Raw genomic sequence first — 19,565 nt, 5'->3', positions numbered from 1 at the left:
CTGGCTGCTCTCTTCTGATCCAGCTCTCTGCTATGGCCTGGGAGGGCAGTAGAAGATGACCCAAGTCCTTGGGCCCCCGCACCCATGTGGGAGACCAGGAAGATTCTCCTGTCTCCTGGGTTTGGATTGGCACAGTCCTGGCCATTGTAGGCATGTGGGGAGTGAACCAGTGGATGGACGACCTCTCTCTCTGTCTTAACTGCTCTCTGTAACTCTGACTTTCAAAAAAATAAAATAAATCTTTTAAGAAAATATAATATTACTTCCCTCTTTTCTTCTGTTTCTTTCTCTATCATCTTTTCTTTCTTCATTTTTGAGATAAAAGTTTTAAAAAGATTTGTTTATTTATTTGAAAGGCAGAGTTACAGAAAAGCAAGCCAGAGAGAGAGAGGGAGAGAGGTCTTCCATCTGCTGGTTCACTCCCCAAATAGTCCCAACTGCCAGAGCTGGGCCTATCTGAAGCCAGGAGCCAGGATCTTCTTCCAGGTCTTCCACACAGGTGCAGGGGTCCAAGGACTTGGGCCATCTTCTACTGCTTTCCCAGGCCATAGCAGACGTGGATTGGAAATGGAGCAGCTGGGACTTGAACCTGCACCCATATTGGATGCCAGGACTGCAGGTGGAGGAGAAACCCACTGTTAACCTAACCATGGCGCTGGTCTCTTTCATGACCTTTTAAAAGTGCCCTCCCAGGCTAACAAATGTTTGAGATAAATCGATATGGAGGTAGAGAAGGAAGCAAAGCAGATAAGTAATGAGTAAGCCTGTAAGGCTGCCACAGATCTTGATGCTAACTGAATTAAATATTCTCCATAGGCCACAAAAAAACCCTTTAATATGATATGATTCATATTTTTACTCAAGAAACTTCCATCATAAATGATTTTTCAATTTTTGGCAAATCTTCCAAAGGAAGGGTGCACAAGCAACAAGGTATGTGAACAAAGGTTGCACTTCCTTGGTCTTTGCAGTGGAACTTCTATTAAAGATGAATAGTGGGGCCGGCGCCTTGGCGCAGTGGGTTAAAGTTCCAGTCTGCAGAGCCAGCATCTCATACGGGCACCTGTCGAGTCCCGGCTGCTCCTCTTCTGATCCAGCTCTCCTGTTCTTGGCTTTGGATCAGCTCAGCTCTGGCTATTGCAGCCATCTGGGGAGTGAACCAGCAGAATGGAAGACCTCTCTCTCTCTCTCTGGCTCTACCTCTCTGTGTAACTCTGTCTTTCAAATAAATAAAATAATTCTTTAAAAAAAAAAGATGAATAGGACAGGCTGCAGACAGCAGTGAGGTCATCCCTGCTCATCGCTCTACTGCCCCCTACTGTCTAAGGAAACAAACAGAGAGAACGCAGCACCCAGTGTATTTCTCATGCCTGTTCCTGCCCTGGCAGTAATCCCAGCAGCAGGGGAGGCGTCCACAGGGGCAGCTGAATTGAATGAGAAGCTCAGGGTGAGATGTTTGCCTGTTTCCATGGAGCTGGAGTGAGTACCGCCCTATGAGGAGCAGACACACCTCAGTGTGTATTTCTTTTTCTCTCTGTTCTCCCTTCTCAGCTGCAGTCTGACGCCCCTCCCCCATGCTCCTGTAACACAAGGAAGACTGATGACAGTGACATCTGGGAAGACTTCTAGTGGGGACAAGAAAGGATTAAGTCGTCACGTCCCAGGTCACCAAATAACTTGTAGTGTCACTCGGACCAAAATTCACGAGACAACTTCTCTGCTGGAAGAAATGAATAAATTGATACTGTCCTAACAAGAAAATAATGAAGGGGCCAGGGCTGTGGCTCAGTGGGTTAAGCTGCCGTCTACAGTGTCAGCATCCCATATGGGCGCCTGTTTTCAGCCCTGGCTGCTCCACTTGGGATCCAGCTCCCTGCTAATGCTCTTGGGAAAGCAGGGGAAGAAGGACTGAGTGCTTGAGCCCCTGCACCCATGTGGGAAGCCCAGAGGAAGCTCCTGGCTCCTGGTTTTGGCCTGGCCCAGCCCTGGCCTTTGCAGCCATTTGGGGAGTGAACCAGTGGATGGAAGACCCCTCTCTCTCACTCTATCACTCTCTATCTTGCTCTCTCCCTGCAATTCTGCCTTTCAACTAAATATATAAATACATCTTTTTTTTAATGATGGCCCATTACTAGGTAACTCCACAGCCTACACAGGATGGAGACCATAAAGATGAGAGTCCACCTGCCAAGTGATGAGAATGGGCTGCTGTCTTTCTCTAGAAGCTTCAACCCCTCAGGTATCAGGGTCAGGGACAGCTGGGTACAAAACCAATTGCACACTTATGTAAAGGGAGAAAGGGGCACCCCCTCTCTGGCTCAGCACAACTCAGGGGAAACTTGTGATGCAGGGAGGGAAACTCAGAATTCACTGTGTCCTTGGCCAACCACCATGGCTGCAAGAGACAACTGTCACCCAGGGGAGGCCAGGAAAGGAACAGCAGCCCGAGTTGAAGGGGTGAGTGCACTGCGAGAACCCCCACAGTAAAAGCTTTGTCACCCATGGTCCCCTGGTCCCCACCCACCATCGCCCCCTGCTGTGTGTCCCCATGCCTTGCCATGGCTCTTCCTCTCTTTGGCCACCATGGGCATCACAGCCTGTCCTGCACTCTGAGAGCAGGGGCTTTCCCATCTCAGTGCAGCGATTTGGTCAGGCTTTCAGAAGATGGTGAGCAGGAAGGAAGTGCATGCGTGTGTCATGCCAGAGCACCAGGCAACATTCCCAGCCCCCCTTGCTGAAAGTGAGATTAACCCACCACTTTGGTATTCAGTCATACGTAGTGTTTGAATAGATAATTTATCCACGTTGAATCTTTTTTTAATTTTTTTTTTAGGATCAGTACCATGGCCTTCCCTGGATTCTTACAGGAGCTTCGTGGTACCCTAGAATTTTCTCTTGGGAGAATGAAGTGTTGGAAGAAATGAATGCAGGGTTGATCCCATACATTCATAGCAAATGCAATGGTGAGGGATATCCTGCACTCTCTGATGACCCCACTCATGCTCCCAATGTCACCAATTATGTCGCTAGCAGGTTGACTGCTGTGGAGAACTGAGGAATAGCGTGTGTGCATTAGGGGATGTTAGGGAGTGCAGAGTCAGACTCGCCTGACTTAATGGAATGCAATGAAGAGCCCCAGCTTTCTTCCTCTGTGAAAAAAAAATAGTGGGAGAAAGGGCAGTTTGGGTGGAGGGGGGAGTGTCTGAAGGCTTAAGAGGACCCTCACAAGTTAAGGCAAAGCAGAATTACACATGCTGGAACCCTCCAGACCCACATAAAATGGACATAATTGCATCCTTTACATTTCTGAAAATAACCCTGAATTCCTAACAGGATTTTACTAATCCTGGAAACAGTTTGGCCATTGTCTCTGGAGTATGCTGACTCACAGACACATCCTAATCTTTAGTTCTCATACAAGGACCCCATTGAATTAGGAAAATTCCCAAAGGTTTACTTATCTGTCTAATGAGTAGTTAGACAAAAAGATTGGAGCAGAAGATGTGGGACTGACTACAAAAGCTCTATATGTTCTCAAGACAGATCAGCTATAGGGAGGATTTCTGTCCCATGTTTCGCCAAGGTTTTATATCCAAGAAAGCATCTTTACTTCCGGCCAGACACCAGCATGGAGTCAGGAGGACCAGAGGTTTACAGCAGGGAGCACAGAGCTCCGGCGCCCAGGAGGAGGAGACGCATCGGTGTCAGAAACCACAGGTGACCAAGGTGAGCCCTGAGGATGCACTGCTCAGCCCCAGGTCATTGGGGAAGGTCACACAGCCCAGTGTTCATGGAAGAACTGAGAGCGTGTTTCTGCACAGCACCGGCTAGTATTTCTGGAAACCGTATTAGAATTGCCTACCCGGCCAGTGCCGCAGCTTACTAGGCTAATCTTCCACCTTTGGCGCTGGCACCCCAGGTTCTAGTCCTGGTCAGGGTGCTGGATCCTGTCCTGGTTGTTCTTCTTCCAGTCCAGCTCTCTGTTGTGTCCCGGGGGTCGGGGGGCAGTGGAGGATCGCCCAAGTGCTTGGGCCCTGTGCCCACATGGAAGACCAGGAAGGGGCTGTGGTGGCCATTTTGGGGGTGAACCAACGGAAAGAAGACTTTTCTCTCTGTCTCTCTCTCTCTCTTACTGTCTAACTCTGCCTGTCAAAAAAAAAAAATGGAATCTACTCTCACCCCACTCTGACAATCCTCGCCAATTCACTAAGCCAGTTCCCCAGGGCCCAGCACGTATTCTCACATCCCACTGATCTCCATCTCCACCCTGCTTCGTTCTTCTCAGCACTCTGCCATTCCTGCCAGAGAGGAATGCAAGCCAGCTGGAATATTACCCTAGCATGTAGTGTTCCTTCTTTTCCCTATTCGTGCTAAAAACAATCCTTACCCAGGGGCTGGTGCTGTGGTGTAGTGGGTAAAACCCGCCACCTGCAGTGCTGGCATCCCATATGGGCGCCGGTTCTAGTCCTGGCTGCTCCTCTTCCGATCCAGCTCTCTACTATGGCCTGGGAAAGCAGTAGAAGATGGCCCAAGTCCTTGTGTTCCTGCACCCGTGTTGGGGATCCGGAAAAAGCTCCTGTCTCCTGGCTTCAGATCGGCGCAGCTCTGGCTATTGTGGCCATCTAGGGAGAGAACCAGCAGATGGAAGACTCTCTCTCTTCCTCTCTCTTTTTTTATTTTTTATTTTTTTTATTTTTGACAGGCAGAGTGGACAGTGAGAGAGAGAGACAGAGAGAAAAGTCTTCCTTTGCCGTTGGTTCACCCTCCAATGGCCGCCGTGGCCGGCACACCATGCTGACTGAAGGCAGGAGCCAGCTTCTCCTGGTCTCCCATGGGGTGCAAGGCCCAAGCACTTGGGCCATCCTCCACTGCACTCCCGGGCCATAGCAGAGAGCTGGACTGGAAGAGGGGCAACCGGGAGAAAATCCGGCGCCCCAACCGGACTAGAACCCGGTGTGCCTCGCCGCTAGGCGGAGGATTAGCCTGTTGAGCCACGGCGCCGGCTCTCTTTTTCTATCTCTGCTTCTGCCTCACTGTAACTCTGCCTTTCAAATAAATAAATAATTTTTTTAAAAAATCCAATCCTTATTCAATAAGAACTATTTTTATGGATTTGGGTTGAATGTCTGGCTCACCAATTGAGACACGGCTTGGGGTATCCACATTCTGTACTGGAGTGCCTGGCTTGAGTGCCAACTCTGCTTCTGATCCAGCTTCCTGCTAATACACACCTGGGAGGCAGAAGGTGCATGAGTCCCTGCCACCCATGCGGGAGACCTAGGTTGGGCTTCTGACTCCTGGCTTTGGTCTGGCCCAGCCCTAACTGATGTGAGACAGGGAGTTGACAGGTGGGTGGAAGATCACCATCTGTCTCTCCCTTTTTCTCTGATTTTGCCTTGCCGGCAAAGTTAAAAGTAAATACATTTTTAAAAAACAGTTGATTTATAAAACTCAAACAAATCGTGCCAAGTATACCAGATTGAACTCGCACATATTTCCCAGTGCTCAACTCAATGTCTTAATTCTGAGGTCCTACCTAGTGTTTTTACTGATATTGTAGTTGACACAGACAACCAAGGAGAAAATACTTGGACATCCATAAAGCAAACAAGATTTTCCACACAGAATAGCAGGTGAGTTCTTGAATGGTGTTCAACAGTCTCCCCTCAGGAAACAGAGTGCTGAAGTAAGGAGACATCTGCATTTCACACTCCAGAGATGTGCACTGGTTGCATAGTTATTTCCAGAAATCCATGATCATAAACCTATAGATTCTGTGTCTAATGAGGGATTTCCAGCCAAGGTCATTATATAAATAAAGACTCTGCCACAGGACTAAATAATATTCTATTTATCGAGATATTCAGATGTCAAATGATTACACTGGATCACCTGGAATAGTTTTTTTCTTGATCATTTGTCTTCAGGACAAAAGTTGTTGGCTAAGTTTGTTTTGCTTAATTGACTAATCAATCTGGCAGAAAGAAGAGCAGAATTTCCACCAGGAGCAAATCATCTACAGCCCAGATACTTAGCATCTTCTACCCCTTTCACACAGGTCCTATATTCCTGACTAAATTGTTGCTTGGGTTGGCCTTATATTATTACTGTCAGTTTGCAAACTGCACCCATAACTGGTTACTCTCTGAGACGTCTCCATTCATAATTGTGTAGGACTATAAGAAAAAGAAACACTCTCTCGTTGTGATGTTGCTGACTTATTTCCCTAATTATTATTAGCATGTAGATAGCTTGTGCGGAACTGCAGATAGGGAGGGGAGGCAGGCAATCAGGGCAGAAGAAAGGTGAGTGCATCCTGGCCCCATCAGCTGAGCGATGAGTGTGAGCACACGGCTGATCCCAGCTCCGGACCGTCACCTGATGGCCTTCAGTGCCGAGGCAATGTGTGAGTGTCACCGAGAGGGAAAGATGCGGCTGGCTGTGTCCCGCTGAAGGACGCAGCATGTGGCCTCCATATTTCCCACCTTCATGGCAGCAACAGGTGCCCAGTGCCACTCAATTCATGGCACTGGAAGGGATCCACAGTCAGAGTTCCTGCAGCCATGTGCATTTAGGAAGATCAAGCCCTCTCCAAGCAGAATGAGCATTGCGACCCAGAACACAAGCCTAAGATAAACCACAGTTTTGCAGTGAAAAGTACGTGGGGCTGGTCTGTGGCACAGTGGGTTAAAGCCCTGGCCTGAAGCTCTGGCATCCCATATGGGCGCCGCATGTTCAGTCCCAGCTGCTCCTCTTCCAAACAAGCTCTCTGCTGTGGTCTGGGGAATTAGTAGAAGATGTCCCAGGTCCTTGGGCCCCTGCAACCATGTGGGCGACCTGGAGAAGCTCCTAGCTCCAGGCTTCGGATTGGTGCTGCTCAGGCCGTTGTGACCATCTGGGGAGTGAACCAGTGGACAGAAGATCTTTCTCTCTGTCATTTCCTCTCACTATCAGTAACTCTACTTCTCAAATGAATAAATAAAATCTTTAAAAAAGAAAAGGAAAAGTACGCTACTACTTACTGTTTCTTAAAACATGCGAACAAGGTGAGACAGCTTTTTTTTTTTTGTGGGGGAAAATGATCAATTTTTCAGCACTAGCAGGTCACTTGGTGGATACTTGATCATGCCAGGCCCACAGATGGAAACACTATAGAGCAGTATTAACAAAGCCGTCACAGAACTCAGATGGATTTAATACAAAACAGCCCTTGCCTACACATACCAGGGCCACAAGAAACTACCAACGAGCTTTGGACATCGTGTCAGAAGTTTTTACCTAAAAATTGGCATGGGAGGAAAATATATTTTTTTAGCACGTGAAATAATTATCTTGTTGCCTGAAATAGATAACAAATGTTAGTGATTAATCAGTATAGATGTTGAGAGGGAAGTGGGGCAGGTGAGTATTGAATATACCTTGATTTAATTAAATTTTATTGATTTTATTAATTTTTATTTAATTATTTTATTAAATTTCTATGAAAGATGAGTAGGACAGGGGCTTCAGGACGAAGCGAGATGCAAGCCAAGATGGGAGCCAAGTAGGACATCCCTGCTCAGCCCTCTACTGACCCCTACTGGGGCAGCTGGAAGGCCGATGAAGGGCTCAGGATGCGCCAATGAACACATTGCACAGAACTGCAGGTCGTCCACGCGCTGCTGAGCACACATCCCTCCATGTTTGTCTCTTTGCTTTCTGTTCTCCGTCCACAGCTGTGGCCAGAGGCTGCTCCCCAGGCCCTCCTGTGGAACATTGCACCGAGGAGTGTATGACGGTGACATCAAGGAGGACTTCTAGACAAGCAGACCAGAACTAGGGAAATGTGTCCCAGGGGCAGAAAGCTCCTTCTCGTGTCTTTTTTTTTTTTTTTTTTTTTTTTGTTGGTTCACCCTCCAATGGCTGCTGTGGCTGGCGTGCTGCAGCTGGCGCACCGCACTGATCCGAAGCCAGGAGCCAAGTGCTTCTCCTGGTCTCCCATGCGGGTGCAGGCCTCAAGGACTTGGGCCATCCTCCACTGCACTCCCGGGCCACAGCAGGGAGCTGGACTGGAAGAGGGACAATGGGGACAGAATCCAGCGCCCCGATCGGGACTAGAACCCGGTGTGCCGGCGCTGCAGGCAGAGGATTAGCCTTTTGAGCCATGGCGCCGGCCTCTCGTGTCATTTTATACAGTCTCTGAGACACGGAGGTCACTGGGAGTATGTGATTGCAAAAACTAAAAATAAGGAAGGAAGGAGGCGTGAGGGTGAGAGGGAGGGAGGGAAGGGGGTAGGGGGGTAGGGTAGGCAGTATTATTACACTTGAAATCCGTCCCCTTTAAGTAAATAAATAAGGAAGGAAGTTAATTTTGATTTTTATGAAGACATATTTTCAATTTTCTTCCTAATCACAACAAGCTCGAAGTGTATCTACTGCTGGTGAGATTTTTTTCACACTGAAACATTATCGTGATTGATCAACATCGCTCCATTCTCCCCCCTTCAACCAGCCTCTGGTAATCAACATTCTGTTTTTTTTTAATTTATTTATTTGAAAGTCACAGTTAGAGAGAGAGAGAGAGAGAGCATTTCCATCTTCTGCTTCACTCCCCAAATACCCACAGGAGCCATGGGAGGACCAGGCCAAAGCCAGGGGCCAGGAGCTCCATCTGGGTCTCCCACATGGGTGCCAGGAGGCCAGCTGAGGGCATTATCTGCTGCTGTGCTGCTGCCCTAGGAGAAAACTGGCCTGGGAGTGGAGGGAGGCTTGCACCCCAGGATCCCCAGCATGGGCTGTGAGTGTCCCAAGCGGCAGCTTAACCCACTGCGTCTCAGTGCCCACCTCTGTTTTTGATTGCTTTGAGGAAACTCCACACTGGTTTTCCTAGTAGCTTTACTAACTTACATTTCTCCCAGCACTGTACGAGGGTTCTCATTTTCTCCATTTCTTTGCCAGCACTTGCTATTTTTGCCATTTTTAGCATAGTCATCTTGGCAGTTATGAAGTGATAACTCCCTGCGTCTTTTATTTTCTTCCCGCGATGAGTAGTAATGGTGTACATTGTTCTGGAGACCTAGAGGCCTGTTTGTGTGCTTTCTTTTGAGGAATGTCTATACAGATTCGGTGCCCATTTTAAAATCATGTTATTTGTTTTCTGGTTATTGAGTTGTTTGTGTTCATCATGTAATTTTGATAACTCTTTTCAGATGTAAGATTTGTCAATATTTTCTCCAGAACTATTGGCTGTCTCTTCACTCTATTGATTTGTTCCTTCTTCAAGTAGGAGCTCTTAATTTGATGTAATTCCAATCTTGTATATTTGCTGCAGCAATTACTTTTAAAGTATAATACCTGAGACTCTAGTTATTGTATACAGAAATTCAAGGATGGTTTGACATTCAAATATTATCTTTCAATAAGAGGAAGGATATGAAGTCTCCAATCAATATTGAAAATAATTAGAAAAAAATCAACAACCATCTGTTTCTCACTCAAGAGATCCTGAGAGTCACTAAACTGAAATGAAGATAAATGGAGATGAAGTTGCCAACAACTACTTCTTTTTAAAGGTAATACTGGCTCTGTTATATTAAATTTCTTATATATTTCAATTACTAAAACAAAATATTTGGATGACTATTCCAAGAGATAATTGAATAAAAATCCAAAATCTTTAGGTGACTTGGGAAGGAAGTAATTCTTGGGGGTTGTCTGGGATTTCATTCAACTCTAATGCACACTTATTTCAGTATATTTAATGATCTGTCCATCTTTAAATATACGAGTGGAATGGTGTGTGCACCTGCTGTTCCTCTGCAGGCAGGAGATGAGGAGGCCGTGTGCTGTAACCTTCGGTGGAACACAGTCGGGACCATCTTTCCCAATTGCTGTCGCTGGTTGATTTGCATGGGTTACCCCAGCCCTGAAGGAGGTTTGCTAAGTCTCTGATCTGGAACGAGTCATGGGCACACACTCACCTTTCTGCTATTGAGCCTGTGGGGCTAGGATGTGGTCGCCTTTCTTCTCACCTGAGTGCCTACCTTCTCGTCATACCTAATGTTCTAAACAAGCCTATGACAACTCAAATCTAAAAATGATCTGTAGCAACAGCAAAACCCAACTGTTCTTTTCTCTTAAGAGACTACTTGTTTATTAATGAAAGTAGCTCAGAGAACAACGTTATGGTTGCACTTTGGAAACGTACAGTGCTAATGTGGTGCCTGTGCAATTAACAATATAATGTAGAATACAAGCATACTGGAAAAGTGTAAACGATACTAAGTACCCAGTCTATTGCTAATTTGTTCCTGGTGGACATTGTGTTTTTATTACTGCATGATTAGTCCTTCAATCAATTAAGCAAAACTAACTTGGCTACTAACTTTCTTCCTGGAGAAAAATGATCAGAAAATAAACTATAGCAAGCGATCCAGTGGAAACATTTGACAACTGGATAGCCATGTAAATATACTGTTATTTATTCTTTTGGATATCTTTCTTTATGTAATGACCTTGTCTAACTATCAAAGGATTGCTTATGTTACATAAGCACAGGATCTATAGTTTTATGATCATGGATTTCTGGAAATAACTATGCAACCAGTGCACAACTCTAGAGTATGAAATGCAGACACTTCATATGTTCAACATCTTCCTCCTTAGGGGAAATGCTTAAGAGCATTCAAGCAACTACCCATTATCTATGAAAGACCATGCTTACTTTATAGATGTCTAAGATACTTTCTCCTGTGTGGATATCTCGATTGTCTATTTCAAGTAAAATATCAATAAAACTCAATAATAGGTAAGACCTCTAAGTTTGGACAACTGAGCAAACTGGCTTGAAACCTGTGGGAATTTAGGTTGGTGTACGTGGCAGGATTTATTTGAGACTCATAATTCAGGTCTTTAAAAAAATTCTTTTAAGCTTATTTTCACATCAGTTGAAAAGCAAGTCGGGGGGAGGGAGAGAGCGAGAGAGCAATCAATTGATTTTCAATCTGTTGGTTCACTCTCAATTGCTCACAACAGCCAGGGCCAGGCCAGGTCAAATCTAAGAACCAAGAACCCAACCCAGGGGTGGCAGGGAACTGAATAATTGAGCTATCACCTGCTGCCTCCCAGGGAATGTGTTAGTGGAAAGATAGAAAGGAAGCAGACTTGGGAGTTGAACCAGGAACCCCACATAGAATGGCATGCCAAAGTAGCATCTTAACAGCTGAGACAAACACCTTCCCCAAACCAAAAATCAAGTTGTCCTGGGTAAGCTACTTTTAGCAAGAAAAAGGAGAGGAAGAAAAAGCATGTTCGGGTATAATTCCAGTCTGGTTATAAACCTGTCAGGTAGGAATGGCAAAGCTCTGAGAACAATGAAGCAAGGTAGAAAAGATTATCAGTGGGATTTGAGAAAATGGTTTAGACCTTGGGGAATCCGCTGAGTGAATGGTTAGGAAATGCCGGGTGTTGGGAGAGAGAGGGCCACATTCCGTGTTTTCAGCCTCCTACTGCAGCGCTCCTGATGTCGCTCCTCTTTATGGACTCAGTGATGGGAGAAGTTTTCCTTTCTGAGAGTTGTCAGCCCCCACGTTAGGCGGGATTGTAATGTGGTCTCCAAGACTCCTGGAGCGTGGTATCCACAGGCACTCAGTCTCCTTCCTTGTCTGCCCTAGACTGTGTGATGCACGACCTTCCCGAATGACCTGGGGCTGAGATGAGCATCCTAAATGCTTGCCTTGGTCAGCTCTGTGGTTTCTGGCATCTCCACGCTTGACTGAACCCGTGGCTCCTCACTGTTTGCCTTGGACTCCTGTGGTTTCTGGCATCTCCAAGCCTGATTGCAACCTGGCACCTTTTGATTGGTGCGCTCTGCCTCGACAGCAGCTGAAATTCGTCCTGTGAGACAGTGCCTCACCTCCTTGTGGGCACTGGAGCTCTGCTTTCCTTTGCCATAGTTCCTCCCTCCCTGCGCTCCCCACTATGAAACTCCTGGTTCTCCTGGCCTTTCTTGCTCTGTCTACCATGCCGCTGTCTGCTCGTAAGTAAAGATGTTTCCTGGATTAAACCTCGGAAGCACATCACATAGATTTCTCTCCTAGCAGATTTGTTTTGGGAAACACAGAGCTTTTGTAGTCAGTCCCATTAGCTCTGGCTCAGTGTGTTTTTTTTTTTTTTTTTTTTTTTTTTGTCTAACAACTCATAAGATAGTTGACTCAATTTTGGAGATTTTTCTAAATCAATGGAGCCCTTGAATTCAAACCTTCCCGTCAGTTGGTGTACTCCAAGGAAACCAGCCAGTTTCTCGTGTCAGCAAGATTCTGTTGAAGAATGTCATTGGCATTGTTGTCAGAAATGTTACCAGATATATCTTATGTTTTTTTTTTTTTGTTTTGTTTTTTGCTGGGCAGTGGTATCTATTATGTGTAATTCTGCTTCCTCTTAATTGTGAGAGTCCTAGTAAGACTTCAGATGCCCCTTCCTTCTGCTAGTAAGCTGGCCTTCTCTTCACCTCCCACTCTTGTTCTTTTCCATTTAGAGGAAGAGAGCTCCGCCCCTAGTGAGAACGTCGTTAAAGGTGAGTCTCAACCTGCACTCTCCCCACTCCCGCTAAGGAGCACTTGTGGACTCTGCATTCCTCTAGAGCGGTTTGCTAAGACAAATAACCAGTGGCTTTTTGAGTGTGAGTGGGGTCACTAGCAGAGTGAGGGATAAAGGATGGCTCCCTCTGCCTCATCCTGTCATCCTCATGACTTATGGGCTCAATGCTTGAAATATTTCATTCTTCTGAGAGAAAATTCCATGACATCATGAAGATCTAGGGAGATTCCAGGGAAGCCATGTTCTTACTTCTAAGAAGTGATTAATCATCGATAACCCATGTATTTATACACTACCTATTACAGGACACCAGGTCTCAGAAATTGAGTTACAGGAAGGGCAGGTTAATCACTCATGCTATCGGAAGGAGGGCTGTGAAGAAGCTGCCTGAATTTGCAGCCCGAGGGTTTTGGAGAAATACGTGGACAGCCTTTCTGCTTACCATCTTTGAAAACCTGACTAAATCGCTATGTTGAGAAGGGAAAGCACCTGCTCTCATAATGCAGGACTGCTAGTGATGCCCATGGGTGACCAAAGGGAGGAAGAGCAGTGGCAAGGCATGGGAACACACAGCAGGGGGCGATGGTGGGTGGGAACCAGGGGACCATGGGTGACAAAGCTTCTATTGTGGGGGTTCTCGCAGTGCACTCACCCCTTCAACTCGGGCTGCCGTTCCTTTTCTGGCCTCCCCTGGGTGACAGTTGTCTCTGGCAGCCATGGTGGTTGGCCAAAGACACAGTGAATTCTGAGCTTCCCTTCCTGCATCACAAGTTTCCCCTGAGTTGTGCTGAGCCAGAGATGGGGGTGTCCCTTTCTTCCTTTTCAAAAATGGGCAATTGGTGAGATTAAAGTTTTTATACCCAGCTGTCCTTGACCCTGATCGCCTGAGGGGTTGAAGCTTCTAGAGAAAAGTATCAGGCCCCTTCTCATCACCTGGCAGGTGGGCTCTTATCTTTATTTTCTCCATCCTGTGTATGCTGTTGAGTAACCTGGTAATGGGCCATCTTTTTTTTTATTTTAAAAAGATTTATTTATTTATATAATTATTTGAAAGGCAAAATTGCAGGGAGAAAGTGCACGCATACGGGAAAAGTGTAGAAGATACTAAGTACCTGGTCTTAGCTATTTTGTTCCTGGTGGACATTGTGTTTTTATTACTGTCTGATTAATTGGTCAATCAATTAAGCAAAATAACGTGGCTAATAACTTTCTTCCCGGAGATAAGTGAGCAGAAAATATACTATAGCAAGCAATCCAATGAAAACATTTGACACCTTTATAGCCATGTAAATAGACTGTTATTTATTCTTGTGACAATCTTTCTTTACATAATGACATTGGCTAAATATCATTGGAATGCTTATATTACATAAGCACAGGATCTATAGTTTTATGATCATGGATTTCTGGAAATAGCTGTGCAACCAGTGCACAACTCTAGAGTATGAAATGCAGACACTTCCTATGTTCAACAGTCTTCCTCCTTAGGGGAGATGGCTAAGATCATTCAAGCATCACCCATTACCCTGTGAAAGACCTTGCTTACTTTATAGAAGTCTAGCACACTTTCTCCTTTTTGTGTATATCTTGATTATCTATTTTCACTAAAATATCAATAAAACACAACAATAGTAATATTTCTGAGTTAGGGAAATTGAGCAAACTGGTTTGAAAGGTGTGGGAGTTCAGGTTGGTGTACTTGGTAGGATTTATTTGAGACTCATAATTCAAGTCTTTAAAAAAGAATTTTTTAAGCTTATTTTCACTTCAGTTGAAAAGCAAATTCGGGGGAGGAGGTTTGAAAGCGAGTAATTGAACTTCAATCCGTTGGTTCACTCTCAATTGCTCACAACAGCCAGGGCCAGGCCAGGTCGAAGCCAGGCACCTAAAACCCAATCCCGGGGTGACAGAGAGCTGAATAATTAAACCATGACCTGCTGCCTCCCAGGGTGTGTGTTAGTGGAAAGATAGAAAGGAAGCAGAGTTGGGAGTTGAACCAGGAACCCCACATAGAATGGCATACCCAAAGTAGCATCTTAACAGCTGAGACAAACACCTTCCCCAAACCAAAAATCAAGTTGTCCTGGGTAAGCTACTTTTAGCAAGAATAAGGAGAGGAAGAAAAAGTATGTTTGGTGTAATTCCAGTCTGGTTATAAACCTGTCAGGTAGGAATGGCAAAGCTCTGAGAACAATGAAGCAAGGTAGAAAAGATTGTCAGTGGGATTTGAGAAAATGGTTTAGACCTTGGGGAATCCGCTGAGTGAATGGTTAGGAAATGCCGGGTGTTGGGAGAGAGAGGGCCACATTCCGTGTTTTCAGCCTCCTACTGCAGCGCTCCTGATGTCGCTCCTCTTTATGGACTCAGTGATGGGAGAAGTTTTCCTTTCTGAGAGTTGTTAGTCCCCACATTAACGAGACTCTGATGTGGTCTTCAAGACTCCTGAAGGGTGGTATCCATAGGCACTCAGTCTCCTTCCTTGTCTGCCCTAGACTTTGTGATGCACAACCTTCCCAAATGACCTGGGGCTGAGCTGCACATCCTCAATGCTTGCCTTGGTCAGCTCTGTGGTTTCTGGCATCTCCAAGCTTGACTGAACCTGTGTCTCCTCACTGTTTGCCTTGGACTCCTGTGGTTTCTGGCATCTCCGACCCTGACTGCAACCTGGCGCCTTTTGATTGGTGCATTCTGCCTTGGTAGCAGCTGAAATTCCTCCTGTGAGACAGTGCCTCACCTCCTTGCGGGCACTGGAGCTCTGCTTTTTTGTCATAGTTCCTCCCTCCCTGTGCTCCCCACTATGAAACTCCTGGTTCTCCTGGCCCTTCTTGCTCTGTCTACCATGCCGCTGTCTGCTCGTAATAAAGATGTTTCCTAGATTACACCTCAGAGGAGCATTACATATATTTCTCTCCTAGCAGATTTGTCTTTGGGAAACACAGAGCTTTTGTAGTCAGTCCCATTAGCTCTGGCTCAGTCTTTTTTTTTTTTTTTTTGTCTAACAACTCATAAGATAGTTGACCCAAAATTTGGAGATTTTCCTAATCCAATGGAGCCCTTGAATTCAAACCTTCCCTTCAGTTGGTGTACTCCAAGGAAACCAGCCAGTTTCTCGTGTCAGCAAGATTCTGTTGAAGAATGTCATTAGCATTATTTTCAGAAACGCTATCATATATATCTTATGCGGTATATATTTTTTTTGGGTGGCATCTATTATGTGTAATTCTGCTTCCTCTTAATTGTGAGAGTCCTAGTGAGAATTCCAATTCCCCTTCCTTGTGCCCGTAAGCTGGCCTTCTCTTCACCTCTCACTCTTGTTCTTTTCCATTTAGAGCAAGAGAGCTCCGTCTCCTCTGTGAGCTACATTTATGAAGGTAAGTCTAAACCTCCACTTCCTTTGCCCCAATAAAGAACACCTGCTGACTCCGTATTCCTCTAGAACGGTTTGTTAAGAGAAATAAGCAGCGGCATTTTGAGTGTGAGTGGGGTCACTAGAGAGTGAGGGTTTAGGATGGCTCATCGGTCTCATCCTGTCCTCTGCAGACTTATGGGCTCAGTGCTTGAGATATTTCATTCTTGGGAGAGAAAATTCCATGGCATCATGAGATCTAGGGAGATTCCTGGGAGGCCACGTTCTTACTTCTAGAAAGAGAATAATCATCGATGAATCAAGTATTTGTACCCTACCTATTACAGGACACCAAGTCTCGGAAATGGAGTTACAGGAAGAACGGGTTAATCACTCATGCTATCGGAAGGAGGGCTGTGAAAAAGCTGCCTGATTTTGCAGCCAGAGATTTTGGCGAAATACATGGACATCCTTTCAGCTTAGCTTCTTTTGAAAGCCCGACCAAATTGCTATGTTGAGAAGGGAAAGTACCTACGTCCAGAGTGCAGGACAGGCTGTGATGCCCATGGTGACCAAATGGAGGAAGAGCAATGGCAAGGCATCAGAACACACAGAAGGGGGCTATGTTGGGCGGTGACCCGGGGACCATGGGTGACAAAGCTTCTACTGTGGGGGTTCTCGCAGTGCACTACCCCTTCAACTCAGGCTGCTTTTCCTTTCCTGGCCACACCTGGGTGACAGTTGTCTCTGGCAGCCATGGTGGTTGGCCAAGGACACTGTGAATTCCGAGTTTCCCTTCCTGCATCACGAGTTTCCCCTGAGTTATGCTTTCTTCCTTTACTAAAATGGGCAATTTGTGTGATTATGGGTTTTATACTCACCTGTCCTTGTCCCTGCTCGCCTCAGGGGTTGAAGCTTCTAGAGAAAGACATGAGGCCCGTTCTCATCACCTGGCAGGTGGACTCTCATCTTCATGATGTCCGCCCTGTGTAGGCTGTGCAGTTACCTAGTAAAGGCCCATCTTTTTTATTTTAAAAAGATTTATTTATTTATATATTTATCTGAAAGGCAGAATTGCAGGGGAAGAGTGAGCGAGAGAGAGAGAGAGAGAGAGAGAGAGAACTCTTCCATCCAATGGTTCACTCCAGCAGGAATGCAACAGGTTAGTTTGGACTGGGTTGAAGCCAGGAGCCTGGAACTCTATCTGGGTCTCCCATGTGGGTGGCAGGGATCCTAGTACTTGACCATCTTCCACTACTTGTCAATACACATTAATAGGGAGCTGGATTGTTACTGGAGCAGCTGGGACTTGAACCGCTGTTCATATGTGCTGCCACCAATTCAGGGGATAGCTTCACCAACTCCTCCACCCTGCTGGCCCACTGGACCACCTTATTAACAGCAAGGCCATGCCATCATCATTGTTAGAAGCTCAGGTGCAAATTGTAGGACTTCACAATTGTTGTTACTACCTGTCGTCATCTCCCTGAACATGGAGTGAAAGATGGGGGAGTTCTGCTTGTTCCTGTCTTGCCATGATTGCATCAGTTTTCTTCATTTCCTTCTCATGGGTGTCACAATCAAGGACCCACGTGGGTAACAGGTTTTCCAGCACTTGACCATCCTCTGCTCCTTCAAAGGTGCATTAGCAGGGAGGTGGATTGAAATTAGAGCAGCAAGCAGCTGCTGGGACTTGAACTGGTGCCCATATGGGATGCTGGCCCTGCAGGTAGAGGCTTAACCTTCTGTGCCACAGTGCTGACCTCTCCTGTAGGCCTAATAGGTTTCTGGATGTGGCTCCAGGGTGTTGCTGGTTCCTGCGTCAGGGTGGACCCTGGCTGTCTGGGCTAGTGTGGACAGGAGAAACACCCTGTGTTCTGCATGCTCTCTCACTTCGTTTCCATAGCCAGCAGGGGGCAGTAGAGGGATGAGCAGGGATGCCCTTCTGGGCTCCACCTTGGCTTGTGTCTCACTGCAGCCCACAGGCTGTGCTGCTTCATTCTTAGTAGGAGTTGCTCTGCAAAGACCAAAGGAAACATATTTGTTCATGCATCTTGTTGGGGACGGTAAGATCAGCGAATGGCATTCTTTGTTTGTTTGCAAAATATCCTAAAAATTGTAAAACAACTTTTTTTTGGTGGAGTTTTAGTGGGGAAATTATGGATCAGCTACTTTATGGGTTATTCAGCGCATTTGGAGAATACTTAATGTCCTTGAAAGTCAAGATTCAGGCTTGCCTTCCAGGTTTACTCATTACTTATCTGCTCTATTTCCCTGTCTACATCCATACCGATTAAACTCCAGCAATTATTTACTGGGAGGGCACTTTAACAGGTTCCCAGAAAATGGAATTAAAAATAAGCTTATTTTAGTGCAAAACATTTTGAGTCCATAAAAAAGAGGACTCTTCAGAAAGTTCCTGGAAATGCATATTTTGAAAAATCTGTGCACAAATTTTAATGTCTTTTGCACCAAAATAAACATCTATTAATGTGATGTTCCCACAAGCTCTTTGAAATCCTTAAGAATTTCTGAGGTAATATTTCATGTATAACGTATGGTTTCATTCTTATGCCAAGTTTTTGAAGTAAGAAATTCCGAGAGGAGGACCTGCATGTACAGAGAGAGTGAGTAGCCATTTGTGTGCAGGCAGAGCATGGGAGGTGCCGATTTGTATGAAAGTGATCGAAGTCCTGGGGAGGCTCAGTCATTATTGAGCTGTAGGGTTTCCTTGTGTGGGCACAAGATCAAGAAACTGCATCTTAATTTCCTGTGCCTGAAAAACGATTTTTTTTCCCCTTCACAGGAAAGCTTGTTGCATGTTTTAGGGAGACAGGAAATGTAGGAATCCTTTTCATGGCACAGTTTCAGCTCCTCTTAGGTTTGCCTTCTGGGTTGCTTGGGTCACGTCCTCTTGCAGGGCTGTTGGTGTTCCCGGAGGTTCTGGGTCCCGGGAACTCTGACTGCTGTGACCTGTGTGGCAGAGGCACTGCCGTTGTCCTGGAAGTGGAACCAACAGCTCTGTTCTGTCGCCTTCAGCGCAGCGCTGTCAATGGCTTATTTCCTCTTTGTGTTACAGTGGTTTATTTCCGGATACCTGCACTATGGCTGTATTTAACAAAAAATCTGAAGAATGGTCTGGAGCTTCTGTCACCTTCATAGAAGACCTTTCTTCCTTGGAGCCTCTCGTGTAGCAGGAACCTGCATTTCTTCTCATTTGATTGACCACTGACTTCCAAATCTTTTGGTTACCAACAAGTTTGTCTGTATTCAAATAAAGGAGACTCACTATCAATGTCAAACTTAGAGTGTGTGACTCCTTCCCAAACTGCCCAGCTTGCAATAGAAGAAAAACAGGAGACAACCAGAATCCAAGGGTTTTCTTGGTAAAATCATTTCCAGGCAGAAAGGTCATCCACAGGATGGCCAAATAGGAAGCCGGTGGCCCTTCCTGCCCATGGACAAGGCAGTCAGCAGCAGGAAATGGCCCAATCCCTTCATGAGACTTCTGGGCCCCAGGTGAGAGGTGCCTGAACCCTGGATCCACGTTAACCAGTCCTGTCAAAGCCAGGATGAACATTTTCTTAACTCCCCCCTCCAGAACCACACTACAAGAAGCGAGCTTCTTCCTAGGGACAGAGGG

At 45.9% G+C, this 19,565-nt stretch overlaps 1 long non-coding RNA gene across 1 annotated transcript; it reads left to right on the top strand.

Annotated features, from left to right (window-relative positions):
- Positions 1–11,930: 11,930 nt before the first annotated feature.
- LOC133767714 (uncharacterized) lies at positions 11,931–19,081 on the top strand. The gene is made up of 4 exons (XR_009866908.1): positions 11,931–12,016; positions 12,515–12,553; positions 15,906–15,947; positions 19,002–19,081. It is a non-coding gene; the product is annotated as an uncharacterized LOC133767714 (long non-coding RNA).
- The last annotated feature ends 484 nt before the right edge of the window (positions 19,082–19,565 follow it).

Source organism: Lepus europaeus, chromosome 10 (genome assembly GCF_033115175.1).
Source record: "Lepus europaeus isolate LE1 chromosome 10, mLepTim1.pri, whole genome shotgun sequence".
NCBI classification, from domain to species: Eukaryota; Metazoa; Chordata; class Mammalia; order Lagomorpha; family Leporidae; genus Lepus; species Lepus europaeus.
This window is presented reverse-complemented; position numbering and strand designations above follow the sequence as displayed.